The following is a 24,184-nucleotide window of genomic DNA, read 5'->3' on the forward strand; positions in this document are numbered from 1 at the left end:
AGACTGCATGAGCATGTACCGTTAGATACATACTCCTGGTAGGTCTACTTCTGCTGTACTGCCACATGTATGACCTGATGGGAAGTTACCTTTCAGGAGCTGATTAAAGAAGGGGAAAAATATTTGGCTTACAGATAGTCTTGTTCAATATCCTGGCACAGGCCATAAACAGACTACTGCCTAACGACAGCAAGAGACGACAGCCTTAAGCAGGAGTGACCTTAATCAGGAGTGACCATAAAGGACAGCAGGAGAAATGGTGGCAGACTCAGATCTACAATTACTCCCAGAGGGGAGTGGCTAATGGTTGGTCTGGATAGTCATGGACTTGGATTTATGACAAAGTGCCAGGGATGAAATATGTGTGTGAGATTTTCAGAATTAATCAAGTATTAATATGTTTGTATACAAATGCTCATCCAATGTCCCCGCTTCAGAGAGTTTATCAATAATCATGTTGAGAAGATGACTTTCTCTGTTTATGTCAATTGGTATCTTTATCCAGTTGCTTAAGGATTTCTCAATAGAGTCATTTATCAAGTAATGATACTGGCAGGACTGAAAAAATGCACTGGCAGAATGGCACCAAAGCTTATCTGGCTAATACCACTGACGATTGCCCAAACTTCCAATCACAAAAACCACCACTAGGGAATAGACATTTATCCTGGATATGAATTGCCTTTCCTGCCAGCTTATGCCAACATCCCCATCCTTGGACTCTCCATTAAAGTAGACCACAAAATATTGCTTCTGACCAATGACCTCATTTTTATAGCAAAGAAACTAAAGCCAGCGTTACAAAAGACACTGATCTTAATGATGTTTTCCATCACTCAAAAGCAGTTGACTCTGTTGAATACTGGAATTGCCTAGCAAAAACTCATAACCACAGCTAGGAGTTTGGATTGCTACTGTTTTTTTTTTTTTTTTTGAATGTCACTAGACAATTAAACTTTTATTGAAACACAAATTGTGGTACAGAAATACATTTCAACAGATTTAAGTCCAACACCAGTGAAAGGAGAAATTACGGCACCAAAACTTTCCTACCTCTATCATACCATTATTTAGATTATGATTCAATCTACATTTCTGTTTTCTAGGCTTTGTCCCACACAAATCTGTGCAGTTTTTCAATATTAGAATTCTTAATTCTATTAGGAAAAAAAAAACAGACCTCAATATCTATTGAGATATCGTTTATGAACAAAGTCCACCTTGAGCATTGGTCTTCAAAACAGAGCACCTCAAAATATTAGGTGCTGTGCTCATTACAGAAGCAAACTGAGCACACAGACTGAAAAGTTCCTCAACGAAACTTTCAATCAACAACATGCTTCAAATAAAAGTCAAACAGCATTCCAACCACTTGATTTCAAACCAAGTAGATTTTAGGTTTAGAAACACTTTAAAAACATATTTCATTTATAAATACAGAAGGAACAAAAACATCACCACATCAATCCAGAAATTATCAAAATATTTAGAAGACAAGAAACATAAAATTTAGTCAACTTTGCTATTTTCTCGGTTCCTTAAAATCCCAGAATATCTGCAAATATAGCTAAAAGATACCAACTCTTGAAAGCCTATATTTCTAGTCATTTCCCCTTGAGTATTTTGGAATTTTATGTTATGTTTTACTTAGTTACTCATGTATTCTGCTCCATGATGTTTATCTGAATAATTTGGACAATTCTCATTCGGGACCATCATTCATTTCATCCTATGAATGCCATGGTGAGGGAAACACCTGGATTGCTATTCTATAGTTAGTTCTAAACAATATATGAATGCTGTGTCTCCATAGCCAAAATATATGGGTCCACGACTGGACTAGTGTGCTAGCACTGTCATAAGTTCCACAGACTGCGTGGCTTAAACAATAGCAATCTATTTTTTCATAGTGTGGAGCTGGAATCCAAGATGGAGGTGTTGGCAGGGTTGGTTTCTTCTGAGGGCCATGAGGGAAGGAACTGTTTCAGGCGTCTCTCTTTGGCTTATAGAGCGACTTCCCTCTGTACCTGTCTGTGTCCAAATTTCCTCTTCTAACAAAGAGAAAATTAGATTAGGGCCCATCTTAATGACTTTATTTTAACCTGATTATCTCTGTAAAGGTCCTATTTCTAAATATAGTCACATTCTAGGGTTTTGGGGGTTAGGACTTCAACATACGAATGTGGAGAGGACCACAATCTAGCCCATAACAAAGATCAAGGGAGTGAAATTTGGAATAGCATTTCTCAATGTTACTACTCATAAACTCTTGACAAAATTTATGTTTTCCATTATTTGGGGCTCTGCTTGTTTAGAGGTCTTAGCATCTAAGGGAAGGACAACTTTAGCTGATGAAATAATGGTTTTATTGATCTAGAAGGTAAGAATGCCATCTGGCATTTTGAGCTCCTCAATCTCCTAAATGTTTCCTGTAAAGGGCTGGGGTAATACTTCATTGGTTAAGATGACTGATCATAATAATCAAGAGGAAAGGAGCCCTGAGCTCCACAGTGTAAGCAGAAAAGCATATATCTGAATGCCAGTAATTGCTCTGGATCCTCTCCTAGTATGTTCAATGGCAATAGTCAAGAAGCAACCTCAGCAGCTGTACAAGGGCAGGACCTCTGAAGTCACATCCATGGGAATAAAACTACGAGCTATCTCATCAGGGTCTTATACCCTAACTGGGGGTAAAGGGAGCATGGAATGAGGAGTGAGGAAAGTGTAGAAATGATGAGTATAATATATATTCATATTTCTTCCTTGCTCAAAGATATTAACTCATCTTTTCTTTTGTTAATTCCTTGTTCTCTATTATTTCATATATGGTGTGATAATGATGAAACAATCTAATTGTGGTATAGTAAGACAGAATTATGATCAGCTAGAAAAGGAGTCAATGAGGCTGGGCACGGTAGCTCACGCCTGTAATCCCAGCATTTTGGGAGCCTGAGGCAGGTGGATCATGAGGTCAGGCGTTTGAGACCAGCCTGGCCAGCATAGTGAAACCCCTGTCTCCACTAAAAATACAAAAAATTAGCCGGGTGTGGTGGCAGGCACCTGTAATCTCAGCTACTCGGGAGGCTGAGGGGGAAGAATTGTGTGAACCCAGGAGGAGAGGTTGCAGTGAGCGGAGATTGCACCACACACGCTCCAGCGACAGTGTGAGACTCTATCAAAGAAAGAGAGAGAGAGAGCGAGACAGAGAGGGAGAGAGAGAGAGAAAGAGAAGGAAAGAAAGAAAGAAAGAAAGAAAGAAAGAAAGAAAGAAAGAAAGAAAGAAAGAAAGAAAGAAAGAAAGAAAGAAAGAAAAAGAAAGAGAGAGGAAAGGAGTCAATGAACTTTTTCTGTAAAGGACCCAACAGTGAACATTTTAGTTTTAGGCTTTTTTAGGCTTTGTGTGTCATAAGGAAACTACAGCAATTACTCAAATCTGCCACTGGGGTAAAAAAGGAGCCAAAGACAACATGTAAACAAATAAACAATTTCAATATACATTTATTTTTCAAAAATGAGCAGTAGGCTGGATTTGGCCTAAAAGCTGTAATTTGCCAACTCCTAAACTAGAGGATAAAGGTACATCCAGACGTTTGCGGTGATTGGTGAGATTTTGATTCTCCCCTTTAGAAAGAAGGTGAAGGATAGTTGTTTTCATTTTTTCAAGAAAATGGGGGTGTTGATGTTTTGAAGTTTAATTACAGGCCTTTGTGGGCCCAGCAAAGGAGATGGACTGTCAACAGTATTGCAAACTGGCTCACTTAACTCCTAACCCAAACCTCTTTTATCACGCTTTCCTGTACAATAGAGGCTGGAAAGCTAAAACTTCATTTCTAAGAACCCCTTTCCACTGAGGGTTTGTTTTTTTTTTTGAGACAGAGTCTTGCTCTTTCGCTGAGGCCGGAGTGCAGTGGCGCTATCTCGGTTCACTGCAAGCTCTGCCTCCCGGGTTCACGCCATTCTCCTGCCTCAGCCTCCCAGGTAGCTGGGACTACAGGCGCCCACCACCGCCCCTGGCTAATTTTTTGTATTTTTAGTAGAGACGGGGTTTCATCGTGTTAGCCAGGATGGTCTCGATCTCCTGACCTTGTGATCCGTCCGCCTCGGCCTCCCAAAGTGCTGGGATTACAAGCGTGAGCCACCACGCCCGGCCTCCACTGAGGTTTTACATGTGACTTAAGTGCCACCAAGAAGATGCATTCTACAAGCCCTGAGGGGAGAAGTGAATAAAGTGGGTACAGCAGTGCTCAAGCCCATTAGCTGTTGGGGCAAGCACAATGGCAAGAGTGCTTCGTTCTCTGCAATGGTGGAGCTTTTACTGTGTGGCACCAAATATCATTAGAGTTGAGCAGAAGGCAGCATTGGAGGAAGACTACACTAGAACCATTTTTGGCAGCATTGGCTTGGTGGGGTCCTCCAGGCTGCCTTGTTTTCTACTATTAGCATCCAAGCTTGCTTTACTGCCCTCCAGGAGAGCAGAATACTAACAAATTCTACTTTTATCATACAAAATTCTCCCTTTCTGAATACAAACTCTGTTTTAATAATTTTTGATTACCCAGCAACTAGTTTAATGCCTAGCACAGAGTCAACATATGTTAAATTGTAGTGAGTTGAAATTAGTGCCTTGTTATTATCAAAAATAGAAGAGATTGTTGCCTAAAATATATATGGCTAGAGAATGCTATAATGGTCATACCAATTGTCTTTTCCCCCTACCAACCAACTTCTGAAACCTTGGCAAGGGAAACTAACAACACAAAAACTTTTGAAATGAGGTTCAGAAGTGGACGGCCCAGATTGCATTGGGGTGAAACTTCACTTTTCACAAAGTCAGATCTCCAAAAGCAATGCGGGGATACACACAATGGCTGGTGTAGACATACATATGTATATATATCTGAAATAATTCATTTGCATTCATCATTAATAATTAAATCATTAGTATACTTTCAATATCTCAATGGCAGAGCCTAGATATTGGAGGAGAGAACACTCATAGTCTAGCTATTGTGTACAATATGCTTTAAATACATTTTTCTTGTTTGATTCACACAACATTCACAAAGTAGACATAGTTTAATCTTCACAGCCCCCATAAAATAAATATCATGAGAAACCAAACCAGGTAGGGTTGGTTGAGTAACTAGCAATAGACATTTATTGAAATGCCACTCCTAGAATGCATCATTCTCCCCGTTGCCTCAGGCTTTGGACAGGTCTTTCCTCCGCCTAGAATATTCTGTGTGCTCTGTATCAGTGAATTACTATTTATTCACCTTTCAGATCTTAGCCTACACAGTACTTACTCAGAAAAACCTTTCCTGACCCCAACCAGATCAAGTTCTTTTGTTACTCCCTATGTTTTCTTCTCAGCACATATTACAGTTTTCAACTTGTTGTGTGGCCATCAGATTTTTCTGTGTCCTTTACTAACTTGTAGATTCACTGAGGCTTCATAGATCTGTCTCTCCATATCCCCAATGCCCAGCACAGAGCCTGGCACATAGTAGGCACTCAAGAAGTATTTCTTGAAAGAATAAATGCATGAATGAGTGAATACAACGTGCCAGGAGTTGCGCTAAGCACTTTGCCCTATCTCATTCAATCCTCACAGCAAACCCATGAGTTATATCCTAGTGTTATCCCTGTCTGGCAGACGAGAAAACTGAGGAGCAGAAATATAGTAACTTGCCAAGGCTCACGTACCTTATGAGTGGCAGAGTGGAGATCCAAGTCTGAGATCCTTCCACTATATTGTATTACTATAATATATTTCAATTTGTATTTTCAGGTAGATTCTTATTGCCCTTCATGTAAAAGTGAAGAATAAAACGAAGTCACTACAAGAAAAGATGGCCAGGCACAGTGGCTCACGCCTGTAATCCCAACACTTTGGGAGGCCAAGGTGAGCGATAAAGTTAGAGGACGATCGAGTTTGAGTTGACCCAGGAGTTCAAGACCAGCCTGGGCAACATGACGAAACCTCATATTACAAAAAATACAGAAATTAGCCAGGCGTGGTGGTGTGCACCTGTAGTCCCGGCGACTCAGGAGCCTGAGGCGGGAGGATTGCTTGAGCCTCAGCAAAAGAGTGAGACCTTGTCTCAAAAGAAAAAGAAAAGAAAGAAAGGAAAAAGAAAAGAAAAGACAACATTCATGAACATGGTTTAATTACATGTAAAGGCTGCTACAAATGGAAGAAAGCACAATGTCGACTCAGATTTGAGATTCTTTTCACACTGTGGTAGCAGGAGGCAAAAGCTGGGGATTTCATAAAGCAGACTTTGCACTGGAAGAGCTTTAAAAATAGCTCAGCAAATCCTGCTACACACACTGAACTTTCATAACGCCATCATTTAAAAGGGTGGTCATTCTGGATTTTTGCAAAGTTACTAGACAAAAAAAAGCACTAAAGTCATTTTTAAAAGTAACTTAAAAATCCTCTATAAATAGATAAGTAGGTTATCTTCCATACAATTTCACATTTTGGGGGAAACTTTTCAAAAATGTCATCATCTGGATTATTTTACTTGTAAATGGACCTTTATTTTTGAATATATATGTATATTCAGATTTAATTTTATATCTCGAGCTTTTTTTCTTTTCTCTTTTTGACTTTTGGAATCTCTTATCTTTCTGCTACATTCATTAGTTATTACTCCCACTCCAGGGGAATCCATTTTAATAACCTAATCTATATCTTTTCATATATTACTTATGTTCACATAATTCTATTTAATCATATACTTATATATACACATCTATACATTGTCAGAACAACTTTTTTTGGTTCTAGTTTAGCAAGAAGAGGTTCACATTATTTATGCTTTTCTGTGCCCTGCTTTTCTCAACCCCTCATGGAAATCCCTCCAAGTTGACTGGGATCGCTCTAACTCATTCTTGTAAAACAGCTGCATAATATTCCATATTCTTCCTGTTGATAGAAAATGCTGTCTTCCTATGGGCCACTAGAGAGCACCATTGAAGCAGTGTCAAGTTAAGCAGAGTCTCGTTTGGGGTAGAAATTTGGAGACATATTTGTTATTAAATTTACCCCTTCATCCTCACTGTTCTGATCAAGATTTTGTTTGTTCTCAGCTGAAGATGCAGAATTGTTTCTGACTTCTCCACAAGCCTATGCTCAAGGAGGGAACTCAGAACTCCCTAGCTTTCTCCAAGTGTATCTTACCTACTATTTCAGCCCCAGTGAGATGATAACAGGCTTCCCAGGGTTGCCTGTTCAGATTCTCCACAGTTGTTCACAGACCCAGGGGAAAAATTCTCTGCAGAAATATTATGATTGGCATGACAAACAAGAACAGCCCCTATCAAAGCTGTAACTTCTACTGTAATTCATAGAGGACAAAAAAATTCCAGTAAACAGGCTGAGAACTTGACACGTTACCTCCCTTGATATTCACAGCAATCTTTGAAGTAAGCAAACTTGTTAACCCATTATAAAGATGAAGTGTGTGGTATCTCTATACACACATGATAAGACACACATCCAGATGCAGACCCTTACAAGATACCTTGGGTTTTTCCTCATGCCCATCTAGTAAGTCCGTCACTGTGTGGCCCTTCGTGCATCTCCATCTTCAACCCTTGGCACCATCTGTCTCCATCCAAATTCAATGCAAATTCCCCAGTTTTTCAAAAACTGCAGAGTTCTTAGAGCTTTGCATTTGCTATTCCCCTGTCCTGTGTGCTCGGCTCCCTTCCTCAGAGTATCATCCTGACCCCAACCAACCCTTTATCTGCAAGGCAAATTCCTCTTTGTTAAAGAAGTCAGCTTACATTTTGCCATCTGCGGAGCTTCCCCGGGTAAACTAAATATTCCTTGTACTTTAACGTAATGGAAAAAGTTGCTTACTTATCTAACTTCTCTACTAGAAAAAATTTCTAAAGCTGAGACTTACTGGTATTAGTCTCTCTGTACTACTGGTATTAGTCTCTCTGTACCTGGCACAGTGGTTGGTACATGGCAGATGTTTGATGTACATTCAGAAATGAAAAAATGACTGAGTGAATGAGCTGTGAGGGCTCTCTCTGAAAGAACCAGAGTCAACTTCAATTCCTAGCAGCATTAAATAAATAAATAAAAGCCAACAGACTTGGGTCCCTTTTTTTCAGAGAAGATTTCTGTGACAAATTCATTTACCAAGCCAATCTGTAGCAAATAAAGAGCCCCTGGCTTTTGTTCTGCAGCTGAGCCTGCAGCACGACTTTGCCTGTGGATCTGGACAGCTAAAATTGAAGAAAGAGCAAGGGTGTCAGGCCATTCATATATGCCCAGGATCTGCTATTAGTTGCTGCTGAGAGATAAGGTTCAATTTTTTTATTAGAGTGGAAGTACTTCAGGCTCCAGAATTATACAGCAGCCATTGGGGTGACAAAGAGAGAAAACTCACCTTTTATCCAAAAAATGTGTGGTAAAAGTATATGTGAGTTTTCTCATCAAAAACACACACAGGGACTGTTTGGCTTGGTTGGGCTTCCTTATCATTTCCTCTTGCTAAAGACAGATCAATGCTCCTGGGGAAATAATTGAAGGCCCAGTGCAAAAGTCACTGGGCCCACAATTACTAACGTTACTACTTATGTGGTGTTTTCTTTCCAGCAAACTCCAGATGTTGCTAAGGAGAATGCCCCATCATTACATCTATTGACCAGAGCAGTGCTCTTTGCTGCCCAACAACACCACATTCTCTGGAAGCTCATTCTAATGAGAAACTGGGTTATTGTGGGCTTCTTCACCAAGGAACACAGTCAAGGTGCTATAGCCCAGGTAGAAATTGCAGCTACAAATGCATATATTCAGGGTTACTGTGAGATCTTTGGAGAAGTTTTCCTCTCTCTCACAGAAGTTGGCTTTCTACTTTGTATATTGGATGTTTCCAATCTAATCAAACAGAAATACATATAAAGTATTTTTCTTCTTCATGCCCCCAAATTTTAAACACATTTTTAATATAACAGGATCAGAGATTTGGATGGGGGCCCTAAACTTTCTCGGCTCCTTGCAGGGAGAACTCTACTTAACTCATCCCTGGAAGCAAACTGCCCACCCTGTTCTCAGAAATACCTCAAGGAGACTTGGGACCACCTGCGCATCCTGCTATCTCTTAGCACAGTTTGCTTCCTTGAGGCTCAAATACCATTGTCTCCATTTCCTCTACTGCTCAAGTAGAAGCTTAGCTTTTCCATTACTTTCATTTCCTCTGCCGCCCAAGTAAGAGCTCAGTTTTTTTCCATTGTCTCCAGAGTCTATAGAGCTGTTTTGTGCCTCTATATCTTTGCACATACAATTCGATCTGCCTGGAAATCTCCTTACCCTTTCTCACAGTAAGAAATTCTGTTTATTCTCCAACACTCAGATCCTTGGCAAATAGCCCTCTCATCTCCATATTCTGCTGCTCTTTAAGATATTAATTACTAGCTCCTGATACTAGCAACAGCCCTTCTGAAACTACATTATTCAAACTATGGTCCTTAGACCAGCAGCAGCAGGAGATTAAAAATGAGAATTCATGGGCCACACTCCTGAACTACTGAATTATTATATCCTAAAATGGGGTCTGGGAATATGGGTTTTAACAGGCTTACCAATCTTTGAGAAGCCCTACTATGCAATAATTTAATCTCAGATAACCTTTGGCATTGGTGGATTTAACACTCTTAACAGATGAAAAGGATCGTGGTAAGTAGTTATTATTTTACTGAATAAAATTGGAACAGAATCCTGAGACAGTCATTAGTGAAAAAGAATCTATGTAACAGCCCAGACTCTACATCTCCCTGAGATTATTGCTCTTCATTTTTGATTACAGACATATTTTGGAAGAAAATTATTTGGCAAACTTGAAAACCCACAGATATCTCCCTTGAAAATGTCAAAGGTCAATGCTTTTGCCTTTTGCACATTATTTCGGAATCATTCCTTTGCATGTTTGTCTCTTAATAGCCATAAAGACTAGGCCCATCTTGGAATCCCAGGATTGAGCACAGGCCCTGACACATAGTGATAATTTAATATGTTAACAGGAAAAAAAATGCAGGAATGAATGTCCACAACAGAGCATTTCTTTCTGAAAATTCACTGCCTATTTTTGACAATACAGCCATCAGACTCAGTTTTGGTTTAGTCTCTGCAAATAGTTTTGGCATCTGCTAATGTTTCTCAAAGTGTGTTCTCTGGACCAAATGGCCGTCAGCATCATCCTGGGTATATATCCTGTGCAGATTCATAGACCCATCCTATAATATTGAATCTGAATCTCCAGCTTTGGGTATACAGAAATCTCAGTGATTTTTATGTAAACAATGTTAAAGAACCACGGGATTATATGACTACTCCAATTGAAGGCACTCTAAAATTGGTCACTAACCAAAAAATAAGAAAAAAATCCCCAACTAGATGGCTTACCATCTAAATTCAGTAAGGGAGAAGTCCTAATGAAGTAGAGAAGAAAGCAAAGATCCCATGGAGAAATTTCATTATGCAAAGATTCCAGACAATCCCATGAGTTTCATTGCATGTTAAGATTGAGATCCATATCTTTGTCAATAGCTGCTTTGGGAAGTGGGAAAAGAGTTTAAGAAGTTTTTTTTGCTAAGCTACTCCTTACATAAGAAGCCAGTGAAATATACTCCCAGGAATTCAAATCAAGGGAAGGAAAGCAAGTGGAGGCAGTAGAGGAGTTGTTTTTGGTTTTTGTTGTTGCTTTTACAGGAAAAAGAACTAAACATAGAGCTATATATTCTTCCCAAGACCACTTCTCTCAAAAGAGCCTGATGCAAAGGCCCAGTAGACACCAATTCACCATGGTGTGCCTTCAAGGGGTTCAAAATGAGGTATCTATTTCACGAGAGTTCTTTAACTAAAGACGCCTTCTCCTGTTCCACAATTTAAGATAATATCTACAATAGAAATACCCTAGGAAGAAAAAAAATAGTTTATTTTCATAATATAATATGGGGAGTTGGTGGTGGAGGTACGCAATTTTTAATCTCCTTAAATCACCTCATAAGAAAGCAACCAGAGCCAAACCAAATAGCCACAGACAATAATATCTGTAACCAAATCAGGTAATAAGTTGTCCTCATGAACCTGAGTAGACGTGGGTGGGAACAAATCATCAAACCCCAGGGAGTCTCAACACGTATGGGGGGGAAGCCATGGAAAGTAAGGGGACATCTAATGGATGTTGAAAGAAGATAACTCCAAAAAATATTGGCTGGAAAGCATGGTCAGCCAATTTGAAGATGGTGGCTGAATTGGAAGGGCTTTTTGCAGATGAGACCAATGGGATGGCAGTGATATTTTAAGAGGCTGATTTAATCTGGAATTTATGAACTGTGGAAACATATTTGCCCTAGTACTCTTTCAAGAAAAAGCGCCATGCCAGAAAAAACTTCTCGGAATAGAACCCAAACTGACCAACAGGTGAAAAAAAAGAGAGAGAGAGAGAGGAGAGGGAGAAGGTTCAGATAAAGTTGGGATGTGTAATAAAACCAAAGATCTCCAAAAGTATGAGGCCTTGTTTTTGAACAAAAGCTATTAATCAACAAAAAGACAGAATTCGACAGCAATGAAGCTAGAAATGCTATCCTGACTCAACCCTTCCTCCTGAAAGTTGAGGAAAACTTACTTCATATAAAAGCAAGCAGCAGAAAAAGATTACGGTTGAATTCTGGACAACGATTTTATAAGGAAATAGAAAATAAGTCACAGGAAAACACGCCTGCAGATAATGAAAGCACTCTAATGCCCACAAAACAGATGAAAACTATAACCTTATTTTTTAATGAACTAATTAAAATTGTAAAATGATAAACCTATGTGAAAGAACAACACAAATAAAAATTTTTAAAACTCGGAAACGAGGTGTTAGAACCAAGGACAAAATTAAGCCGGTCGCAGTGGCTCACGCCCGTAATCCCAGCACTTTGGGTGGCCGAGGTGGGCGGATCACTTGAAGTCAGGAGTTTGAGACCAACCTGGCTAACATGGCGAAACCCCGTCACCACTGAAAATACAAAAATTATCTGGGCGTGGTGGCGCATGCCTGTAGTCCCAGCTACTGGGGAAGCTGAGGCAGGAGAATCACTTGAACCCGGGAGGCAGAGGCTGCAGTGAGCCGAGATTGCGCCGCTGTACTTCAGATTCAAAGATGGAGAACTAAGCATTTTAGGACCAAGGAAAACGATATGCAACTTAGCAAGCTGGATTTGTTTCGGGCTTTTACCAGCCCAAATTTTGCTCAGAGAAGTAGCATGTATGTTACTTGGCATGACATGACCAGGTCATTATGGTTATCAACCATCATGCCATGCTGAAAGCGATAATGCAATGGGCTCTCCCACTCTGAACCTAAGGCAGATGCCATTTTTACCTCTCGACATAAAGTAATATAGAGCATGGATATGACTTCAACTAGGAACACTACTGAATCCTCAAGGCAAAATGATGGCGTCTGAAGAAACATAAACGCGTACACAATTTTCCCCTTGTTAGAGTCAGGTCACATTCTACCTTTTATTTTTCATTCATCTCAATAGATATTTATTATATAGCTATGGTTGGACTCATACAGTATATAGCCTTTTCAGATTGCGTTTCACTTAGTAATATGCATTTTGGATTCCTCCATGTCTTTTTTTTTTTTTCTTTTTCTTTTTTTTTGAGACGGAGTCTCGCTCTGTCTCCCAGGCTGGAGTGCAGTGGCGTGATCTCGGCTCACTGCAAGCTCCGCCTCCCAGGTTCACGCCATTCTCCCGCCTCAGCCTCCCAAGTAACTGGGACTACAGGCGCTCAACACCAGGCCCAGCTAATTTTTTTGTGTTTTTAGTAGTGACGGGGTTTCACCGTGTTAGCCAGCATGGTCTTGATCTCCTGACCTCGTGATCCACCCGCCTCCGCCTCCCAAAGTGCTGAGATTACAGGTGTGAGCCCCTCCATGTCTTTTAATGGCTGAATTTCTTTTTATACACGTAAACTGTGGGTGTGGGGAGGGTAAAAGCACATAGCACGTCATGAGTTGAGACTCCAATGTTGTTTTCCTTCTACAATAAAGCCCCAGGCTCACACACCTTACGTTATGATAGCCCACTGGTCAACCTGGGAAGTGCTTATATGCTAATTATCCTAAACCTGTTTTGCTACAGTGTGTAGTCTGTGTCAGGCATTGTGCTACAGCTTAAGGATGAAATATAGGAGTCCCAGGCCCAAAGAGTTCACAGACTGGTCAGAAAGACTACACATAAATGCATGAATTGCAATAGAGAATAGTAGGGGCTTTAGGGGAGGGATAACAAAGAGCTTCAGGATCATACAGGATAGGACTGAGCCTTAGTCTAGTCCGTCTGGTTTCTATGTCGACTGTGTGCTCACTGCTGACTATTAAACTGAAGGGCCGATAGGATAAACCAGCTACTTTCCAAAACTGGTCAAATGAAAAAACACTGGGCTCTAGGTAAGGTCGGAGTGCCCTCTACTGAAACAGGAAGATGGAATTAGAAGACAAACTAGTCTGAGTAGAAAAACATTAAAATATTCTTTCTATCCTTTCATTTGTAGAAATGAATAAAGATCCACCTCTTACAATAATAACCATCTGAAGTCTAGTAGATTGTGCTTACTGGGATGGAAAACAATAGGAGGGCAGGAGAATAGCAAGCAGATGTGAACATCACAGTGGCAAAACAAGTTTAGGATAACTAGCATATAAACACTTTCCAGGTTGATTTGGGGGCTATCAAAATCAAAGGTGTGTTAGCCTGGGACCTTATTGTAGAAGGAACTGGAGCCTCAACTCCTGACGAGCAATCATGCGCTTTCACTCTCCCTGTTCCCACATTTTATGTAAATAAAAAGAAATCCAACCCTAAAAAGACACGGAGGAAACCTAAATGCATATCTAAGTGAAAGAAGCCAGTCTGAAAAGACTACATACTGTATAATTCCAACTATATAATGCTTGGAAAAAGTCAAAACTATGGAGATAGTAAAAAGGCCGATAGCTGCTAGGGGTTAGAGGGGCTGGAAGCATGAATAGGCAGAGCACAGAGGATTTTTAGGGCAGTGAATCTACTCTGTATGGTAGTATAATGGTGAATATATGTCATTACACATTTGCCCAAACCCATGGAGTGTACAACACCAAGAGTGAACCCTAATGCAAACTATGGACTTTGGGTCAAAGGATTGAATTAGATTTTTTTTTAAAAGAAATTCTGGCTCAGGGCAAGTCTCAGAAGGTAAAACAAGATCATAAAAAGGCAATATGTAAATTGAACATTGTATCTGTAAGCACATGGCCCGTCAGTGGGGCAGGGCACTCCCAGGCTGGTGGGGGTGGGCCCTCAAGCAAGCCACTTCTTTCTTTGCTGTTTTACTTCAGTCTGAATGTCAGTTTGAGTTCTACAGTTTAAGATCTATGTTAAAAATAAGTTAGTTATGATTACAATCATTGCTACTTTTGAGTGAATGCTGAAATTTCCACTAAATCAATCAGAATTTAACCAGTTTCTGGAAAATGTAATGATAAATAGGTTCATCGATTGTAACAAATGCACCATGCTGGTGCAGAATGTTGATAGTAGGGGAGACTGTGCATGTGTGAAGGTGAACTTTCTGCTCGATTTTGTCGTGAACCTAAAGCAGCTCTGAAAAAAAATAAGATCTTTTAAATAATTTTTAAAGAAATTCAGGCTAATTCCATCATAAGGGCAGGTCTCAGAAGGCAAAAGAAGATCATAAAAAGGTAATCTGTCTTGCCATCTAAAGTGACTGTAGGTAAGAAGAGAGAATGTGTGAAGGACAGATGACATGGTAATACGAGCCTCAAAGAAAGCTGCCTTATTTACTTCCTCTTGCTCAACCTCCCTATCAAACAGCAAGCTACAGAGACAATATCATTACATATGCCAGAAATTGGCTAAATTCTGACTGATTTAGTGGAAATTTCAGCATTCACTCAAAAGTAGCAATGATTGTAATCATAACTAACTTATTTTTAACATAGATCTTAAACTGTAGAATTCAAATTGACATTCAGGTTGAAGTATGACACCAAAGAGAGAAGTGTCTTGTCTAAGGGTCCACCTCCGACAGCCTGGGAGTGCCCGCCACACTGACTGGCGATGTGCTTACAGATCAGTGTTCATTTACGTTATGCAGCAGAAAAGACAGAGGCTTCTAAAACTGGAAGTTCTGCCATAAGTGACTCTTGAGCAAATGAGATATTTTATAGCAGCAATTGGGGCTGCTTTTTTTTTTTCAAACAAGGACATATGCTAAATGTGGATAACTGTCCTTTAGGTTAGATTATTTGGTCTGAAGTCCTTTTTCCACCTTGAATTAGCTTCCAAAAATGGAATCCCATATTTTGAAACAGTGTTGTTGATAAATCTTGAGAAATATCCCAAGAGGAGCACTGTAGTCATTTACTTAAATGGCATTTAGAGTAATTAACAGTTTTAGAATTTTTCCTGGCCTCTTTAATTATCCAGTGAGGACTAAATATTTCATCGCTCCTGCATGATTAACGTGCTAGTACAGATGAAAAGGTAAGGGGAGGTCTCTGTAGAACAGGTGCCGAATGCCTTACTTGCAATAAACATCCCGGCCACCATGAGTTTGGACATCTGGTAGAGATTTTGTAGTGATATAACATCTGGAATTTAATTTGCTACATGTAGTAGAAACTCCTTCTATTTTTAAAAAAAACCTCTAGTTTATTCAAAGCAATTTGCAGTCTTATAATCCATTCATACCCCCACCCAGCCCTTGAGAAAAAAAAAATCTCCACAATGCCTATTGTGAAAATCCTTGGAATTTCTTGGCTTTGCAAAATGATAACTTAATGCATTTTAAGCAACGTTATTCCAGTTCCTGCTTCCATGTTTCCATCCATTAATAAGCTCTGGCTTTATAATTAAAGTGACATAGTGTGATATTTCAGCTTAATTACTCAATGCTGTCATCTCTTTCAGGGCCTGTGAATTCAATAGTATGTATGGAGGCCCAGTAAGAAGTGAGGGAGGAGAGCAAGCAGAGAGTTCATTTGCATTTATTGAGTTCATTCGTGTTTATGTGCACAGTGTTCTTCTGCTGTGGAAATGGACTTTTGTGACTGCTCTTTTCATAGTTCAGTAGATTGCTCACTCCACTGCAAATGGCTGCTAGCAATAAACACCCTTACTTTCATCTGTGAGACCCAATCATTTCCTGGAGATAAAGATGGCTTAGATTAATGTAAAATACATTCCAAGACATTTCTTGGATGGAGTCAGAATATTTAAAGAAAACCTAACAGGCAGACCTTAGATAAGATGGCTCTTTTTTGCTCGCTCTCTCTCTCCTTTTTTTTTTTTTTTTTTGCCATCCTCAAATGTGGGGCCAACTGACCTTTGGAAAGCAAGAAGGGGCTATTAAATGATATCAACCCCTTCTTCAGTCTCAGGGTGGCAGAGCTCCCTCTCTAAGAAAGCAGGTTGCCCACCAGATGAAAGGCTGGAAGTTGACATTCAGACCCTGGGTGTGCCTTTCACAGTCCTTTCTAAACTTGTCCTATGGGCAGTTTTGTGTGTGATATCAAGCTGATAAGTATTTCTCGGAATGATTTCCTCCTCCATTGAACCAGATCCTGAAAGGAAACGTTGATTCTGGCTCTTCCCTAAATTATTCATCCTCAGCATTTCCTACCATCATTAACATTAAACAAAAACTGTCCTCAAATAGTTATGACTGTTACAAACATCTTATGTTCATTTCTTTCAGTGATTTCTCCTTATAATAAATTCTGCTTTTGGATCCAATATATCAAATTCCGCCTGCTAAAGCACTTACTATTTTTCTAATAATTGAAACATGAGTTTACTGCCTGTGAAAAACATGTTCAATCCAGAAAAACACATCCTCATAGTCGAGACCTTTTGAAATGTAAACATTACATATGGGAAACATACAATATGGGAACAGTTTAAGTGGGTTTCTCTAAGTCATTACCAGATGATCTTCCAGTAGGCTTTAGCCTCAAGACAAAATGAAACCTAAAGTTGCCTGAGTAGATTTGTGGTAATCAGCTTTAAATATATTAGACTGGGAACATATGTTTTTTAGGCAAAGGAATCTTGATGCAGCAAAACCTTTTGACATGACAGAGGAAGGAAATTGATCTGAGTAGCTATCTGTAATATGCCATTTGCTGTGATCAGTCTCTCGTCTAGCCTGATCTCTGGTGTCCCTGTTTGTATTGGAGCCATTTCCTGCCTGATAGTACGTTCCTGTTCAACACACCATGCCTGGGAAAAGGCAGTACCATTTACCCCCACCCAGGCACAAGCTGTAAGACGTCATCAGAACCCTCTGTTTCCGTTACTGGGTGTTGGTCATTCTGCAGGGTTTGCATCTTTCTCTATTTACTTCCTGCCCAGTTAAGGGAAATCAAAAGAAGTGTCCAAAGATTTGGTTTCAAGATGAATTGACAAAGCTCAAAAAAAAGAAGACAAGGAGGAGGTGAAAACATAGTTCAAGGTCCAAGATTTATAATCAGAATTTTGAAGCCTATAGAATTTATCTGTTCCTTGCTACTCAAAGTATGGTCCATGGACCAGCAGCACAGGAATCATGTGGAAGCTTATTATAAATACAAAACCCCAGACCCCACCCAAGACCTACTGCATCAAAACCTGCATTTTAACAAGATACTCAATTAATTTGTGTGTGCCGTGAAATATGAGATATACTGATCCAAGTCAAGCCTTTTATTTACAGATAAGGAAACTGAGTCCCAAGTGAAAGGCTTATGCCAAACCACAAAGCTATTCATCCCAGAGGAGCTGGGACTAGAACTTTAATATGAATACTCTGGCTAGTCTTCTTTCTCTGTATTTGAATGGAAGACATACAGCTCATGCCCTGGGGACAAAATTTCTTCAAAATTGTCATCCTCTTCAACTCACAGATTTCTCATTCATCAGAGCTTCTTCACTTCTCTCCTCATCCATGTTAGATTCCATTACAATCCTCATCCTGCAAATTTCTGAACTCCCCTTGAAACATCTTCTCATTGTTTCACACACTCTGAGCAAAGCACCTACCATGAGTGAGCTCAACCAACCACTTTCTCCACACCTGCACCCAAACAGCTGAGCAAGGCTGGAGAAATATCATTGAACCATACAGATTGCTGTCACTTTATATTTACAGTCAGCAATCTCAACTAAGCCCTCAACAGTGTCCACTAATCTTACTATATGTCTACAGTAGTATAGTACATTTTCTACCCTTTCATACTTTTTTCAATTTCCTCAAAATTCCCGTTACCTATTATCTCTCTCTCTCTCTCTCTCAGACAAAATCTCGTTTTATTACCCAGGCCAGAGTGCAGTGCTGCGATCACAGCTCACTGCAGCCTTAACCTCCCAGGCTCAAGTGATCATCCCACCTTAGCCTCCTGAGTAGTTGAGACTACAGGCACACACCATCACTCCTGGCTAATTTGTTTTTTTATAGATTTTTTTTAGAGACAGTGCCCCTCTATGTTGCCTGGGCTGGTCTCAAACTCATGAGCTCAAGTGATCCTCTCGCCTTGGCCTGCCAAAGTGCTGGGGTTACAGGCGTAAGCCACCACACCCAGCCCATCACCCATTCTCAAGTAATGATTTGTCTCCAATTTCGCTGAGACAATATAAGTAATTAGCTATTAAACCTTTCAACTTTCTACCACTAAATCTACATACCCGTCTGCACCTGCCCACACCCATATTCTCCTTTCCCCTCTCTCCCACCTCTTAACACACTAGTTTGCAATGGGCCCTGTGAAACCACCCACTCTCCCCTTCTCAGGAAGGATTCTTGCACTATAGATCATTTTTTCTTTTCTGAATATGCCATATGTACACATCCTTGCTTCTGAATCAATCTCATCAGCATTCAGTTATATCCCAGTACCTCCCTTCTTCAACAAGAAGCAAGGAGGCAAAGCTTTGGAGAGAATTTCCTTAATCTGGGTTCTCTCAATTCTCTTCCTCACAGCAGCTTCTTGAAAGAGTGTATTCTCTACACAAATACTGTTTACTTTTCATCTTTTATTCACTATTTCTTTACTTTGTTGATTTTATAAAAGTGGCACATGCTCCTTTTTTAAAAATTTAAGCAATAAAATATTTTTTAATTATGAAAACAGCCCCAGAACTCCCACAACCCAGAGATAATCATCCCTTGTTTCTTTGTAATCTCTCTTTTATATTAATATATGTCAACATGAAGGGGGATAGATAGAGTAAAAAATACAAAATGAGATATATTCTATATGCTGCGTTTTAAAATGTAAGATTTAATTGTATTTTTTCAAATTCATTTTTCCCCAAACCTTGTTTATTTTTTATTGTACTTGAATTTAACAACAGAACAAGTTTAGAAAGCAAAATTAAAAGACGTCCCTGGCCAGGTGCAGTGGCTTATGCCTGTCATCCTAGCGTTTTGGGAGGCCGAGTCAAGCAGGTGGTTTGAGCACAGGAGTTTGAGACCAGCATGGGCAACATGTTAAAACCCTATCACTACACACACACACACACACACACACAAACCTACAAAAATTAGCTGGGTGTGGTGGTGCACACCTGTTGTCCCAGCGACTCAGGAGGCTGAGGTGGGAGGATCACTTGAGCCCAGGAGGTTGAGGCTACAGTAAGCTGAGATCACGCCACTACACTCCATCCTGGGTGAAAGAATGAGAACTTGTCACCAAAAAAATTAAATTAAAAAAAAAGAATAACTACTTTGAACAATAAGAAAAGTAGTCTTTTAACCTATCAGAAACTCAAAAGAATGCAACATTTGTCTCTCACCTACCTGTGGCCTGGAAGCCCCTGAGATGACTGGACGGGGGGTGGGTGGCTTGTTTTGAGTTGTCTCCACCCTTCTGGATGGAGTTAATGTACTTCTTACATATATTGATTGATGTCACATGTCTCCCTAAAAACCAAGCTGTGCCCCGACCATCCTGGGTACATGTTGTCAGGACTTCCTGAGGCTGTGTCACGGGCACGTCCTCAACCTTGGCAAAATAAACTTTCCAAATTAACTGAAAAAAAAAAAAAAAGGAAAATTAGTCTTTTATAATTGTCTTCACATTCTTAGTTTCATAGCTTATCTTGTTAACTGTGTCAAAGTTTTTAATACTTATAATCTGTTCTGTAATTATCATCCTTCAAGTATTGTGTTCTAGTTCTCTATTTAAATATATCTAATCCTCAACACTGATTATTTTTACTGTAGGTTTTCCATTTCTGAGTATATTCAACAAATATATTTGAAGCATCTAAACATTGGAGATGAGAGTAGAAAAACAGGTAAGAGCTTTGTTTTTATGAAACATATTCTAGAACAGGAGAGAGAAAACAGAAGTAAACGAGACAAACCAAAAACCAATATAACTTTCAGATTGTGTGTGATAACTACTGTGTACCTTATATAAGGACATATACTGAATAAGCAAGGAAAAAGCTATTCTCATCAAGAAAGGCTTCCCTTTGGATGTGGCATGTGAGCTGAGTCCTGAATGATTCAAAAGAGCCAATCAAAGAAAGGGATGGAGGAGCAGGAAGAGGAGGGACATTTTACATAGAAGGAACAGAAAATGCTTACGGCTACCTAGAAGGAACAGAAATAACCTTGGCGTATTTGAGTAACAGAAAGTAGGCCCATGTGGCTAGAGCTCAGTGGGAGACCAGGAGAGGGGAACATGTGGTTGGAGATGTAGACAGGAGTCGGTTCACAAAGGGGTTTTACGCCAAGGCATGAAGTTGCAACTTTATTCAAAAGGCAATGCAAAGCCTTCAGTAGGCATAAGCAAGAGAGGGAGAGAGGGATATAAAGTGATTTATGTTTTCAGATGACCAGTTTGACTCCTGTGTAGAGAATAAATTGAAAGAGGAGATGAAGTGAAAAGGTAGAAGCAGGAAATTCAGTTAGGAGATTATTGTAGTAATCCAGGCAAGAGATGATGGTGGCTTGGACTAGAGAGATACCAGCAAGGATACAGAAGAGTAGCAAATTTGGGATATATATTATAAATAGAGGGGATGGGACTTGCTAGTGGGCTGGAGGTAGAGAAAAATAGAACCAAGGACAAATCCTAGTGGTTGGTTGGTTGGTTTTGTTTTACCGAGCAACTGGGTTAAAATTGACGCCATTTACAGAGAGAAAGAAGGCTGGAGAAAGTATAGGTTGGACTGGGAACAGATGTCCAGGAATTTCACATTTGAGATATCTACTGAAAAATCCATCAGACAGAGGTATCTACGTCTAGTCCAGAGATGAATGGAGAGAAAAATTTAGGAGTGCTCAACATGTAGATGCAATGAACACCGTCGGAAGGATTGAAATCACCTAGGGTGGGTAAAAGGTCCACAGTCCTCATTTTGCAACAAAATTATCTGAAAACCCTAAGAAACACTTGTGGCTGGGCACAGTGGCTCAGGCCTGTAATCCCAACACTTTGGGAGCCCAAGGTGAGAGGATTGCTTGAAGCCAGGAGTTCAAGACCAGCCTGGGCAATATAGTGTGACCCTCGTCTCTACTAAAAATAAAAAATAAATAAATACTTCTGCCCAGTTCCTAACCCCAAAATAAATCAGCGTGTGTGAGTATGGGGTCAGCATCAGTGTAGATAAAGAAATGGGCCAAGGGCTAAACTGTTGGGTACACTAACATTTAGGAGAATCCAGTAAAGGAGGCTAAGAAGTCGCCAGGGAGAAAGGAGGAAAACTAGGAAAGTGTGCTGTCCTAGAGGCCAAGAAAAGAAAGTGTTTCATGAAGGACGGAGAGGCTGCTCTTCTGCTGAGACATTGGGAAAGATGAGGACCAAGTAATGGCAATGTGGAGGAGAAAGTTGAGCAAGTTGCCACCTGCTTTTGTTTTATCAGCCATGTAAAGGGAGACCATCAGCTGAGAAAGTGTAGGAACACAATGACACTAAAGGTTGGAGGAGAGAGAGGAAATTGTGTAAATGTTATTTTGAAGAGTCAGAGAGTAAACAGAACATTCAAGTAAAGCCAGGAAGTGTCAAGTGCTGATGTGAAAATTAGGAGAATAGTGAGTTTACTGGTATTAACTATTCCAACCCCATTCAGGTGCTCAAAGTGGGCAAGTAGTTGGCTTTCATAATGGTAGGGTTTTTGTTTTGGCTTTAGTTTTATTTTTGTTAGTTTGTTTGTTTTGCCAAGTAAACACTATGAAGGAAGACAGGGAGGCAAGACAGTTAACTTAAACTCCTAGTTTCCCAGGGGTTAATTACAGTGACAGAACATAGCGTCAACACCTTCAACATGGGAAATCTCGTGCTCTAAACCAAGCAGGGGGGAAATTTGCAAAAAAACAAAAAGGAAATAAAAAGCATTATTCAGATTTTCAAAGGAATGTGCTTTTAAGTAAATCTAAGCTGGATAAAGAGAGAATGAGACTGGAAAGCTTGATAATGAAATGCTGAATAATGAAAAGTGGTGGGGTTAGTAGATGGGGATCCCCACGAAATAGAAGAACTGGTAGGGGGCTGGACACAGTGGTTCACGCCTGTAATCCCAGCAGTTTGGAAGGCCCAGTGGGAGGATTGCTTCACCCTGGGAGTTTGAGACCAGCCTGGGCAACATAGTGAGACCCTATCTTTATGAAAAATTTAAAAATTAGTCACACATGCTAATGCACACCTGTAGCCCCAGCTATTTGTGGACTGAGGCAGGAGGATCATTTGTGCCCCAGAGTTCATCGTTGCAATGAGCTATGATCATATGACTGCACTCCAGCCTGGGCAACAGAGTAAGATCCTAGCTCTGAAAAAAAAAAAAAAAAAAGAATTGGTGGAATGTAGACCTAAGAGTGAGCCAGAGGATCAGTGGTGGTGAGACCTTTCATTCTAACTGCGTTCAACTCTTACCTTTGTCTGCTGCATTCACTATGATATTGTCAGTATTTCCTCTATGTAAATAATTTGATTTTCAGCTGTGTACTCTACTCTCTGTTGTTTCTAATTTATGTATGTTTTACAATATTGTTTCTTAAGTTATTCGCTTGACTCTGAAATCTGTCTCATTTTGTTCTGCTTTTTGTGTTTTTTTTGTTTTTGAGGTTTTCCTGCCATCGTGTCCTTAAATTCTTATTTTATAAATTCCTGTTTTTAACAAGGAATCCTATTTCTAATTCTTTTATGACCCAAAGGACCCATGGAAATGTGGACTATTCAACAGTGTTTTGCCCACTACATTCCTTCTTCCCTCCTTAGTCTCTTCTTCTTTTCCCTCCCTTACTTCCTTCTTTTCCTTCTCTTTCCTCCCTTTCATTCCTTTGTCTGCCTCCTGTCCTTTCTTTCTTCTCTTCTTCCTTCCTCCTTCCCTTCTTCTTTCCCCTTACTTCCCTCCATGCTGCCTTCTCCCTTCTAGCCTTCCTTCCTTTTCCTCTTTTCTCCCTCTTCCCTCCTCTCTTTCCTTTCCTCCTTCCCTCTTTCCCTTTTTCCTTCCTTCTTTCCTTTTTTCCTTTTCCCCTCCTTCCTTCATTTTTCCTTTTTCCTTCCTTCCTTTTTTTCCTTTTTTTCTCTTCCTTTTTCCTTCCTTCCTGCTTCTTTCCTTCCTTATTCTCAATTTATCTAGCACCATCGCTTGGTTTTTTGTTATTGTTGTTTCACACAAGTTTAAGGCTGACAGCTCTAACCAGAACTTCTCTTTACTCTGGTAGACTGCAACTCAGGCCTCATTGGCACCCTTTGCAGTTCATCTAAGACTGTGCCGTTTTCTCCTCTGGGCAGCAGGTGAAGGAGTGAATGTTGTATTAGACCCATCTTCCTGTGGCCTGTGGTGCAAGGGAACAGGAGGACCTTCTGCTGGGGCTCTGAGTAGCCTCAATCCACAATGTGAAGACATGAGCTCTTCTATTTCTTCAGAGTTTTTGTTTGTTTGTTTGTGTTTTTGAGATAGTCTTACTCTGTCACCCAGGCTGTAGTGCAACGGCACAATCTCGGCTCACTGCAACCTCTACCTCCTGGGTTCGAGTGATTCTTGTGCCTCAACCTCCCGAGTAGCTGGGATTACAGGCACGCACCACCACACCTGGCTAATTTTTGTATTTTTAGTACAGACAAGGTTTCACCATGTTGGCCAGGCTGGTCTCGAACTGCCCTCAAGT

General features: G+C 40.1%; 1 long non-coding RNA gene across 1 annotated transcript in view; it reads right to left on the reverse strand.

The window, feature by feature from the left end:
• LOC129047867 (uncharacterized) overlaps positions 1-24,184 on the reverse strand; it is a 125,752-nt gene that overhangs the window by 68,734 nt on the left and 32,834 nt on the right. The window contains exon 4 of the long non-coding RNA XR_008509718.2: positions 19,862-20,093. This is a non-coding gene — a long non-coding RNA (uncharacterized LOC129047867). The remainder of the gene's footprint in view (positions 1-19,861; positions 20,094-24,184) is intronic.

The sequence above is a fragment of the Pongo abelii genome, chromosome 13 (assembly GCF_028885655.2).
Source record: "Pongo abelii isolate AG06213 chromosome 13, NHGRI_mPonAbe1-v2.0_pri, whole genome shotgun sequence".
NCBI lineage: Eukaryota > Metazoa > Chordata > Mammalia > Primates > Hominidae > Pongo > Pongo abelii.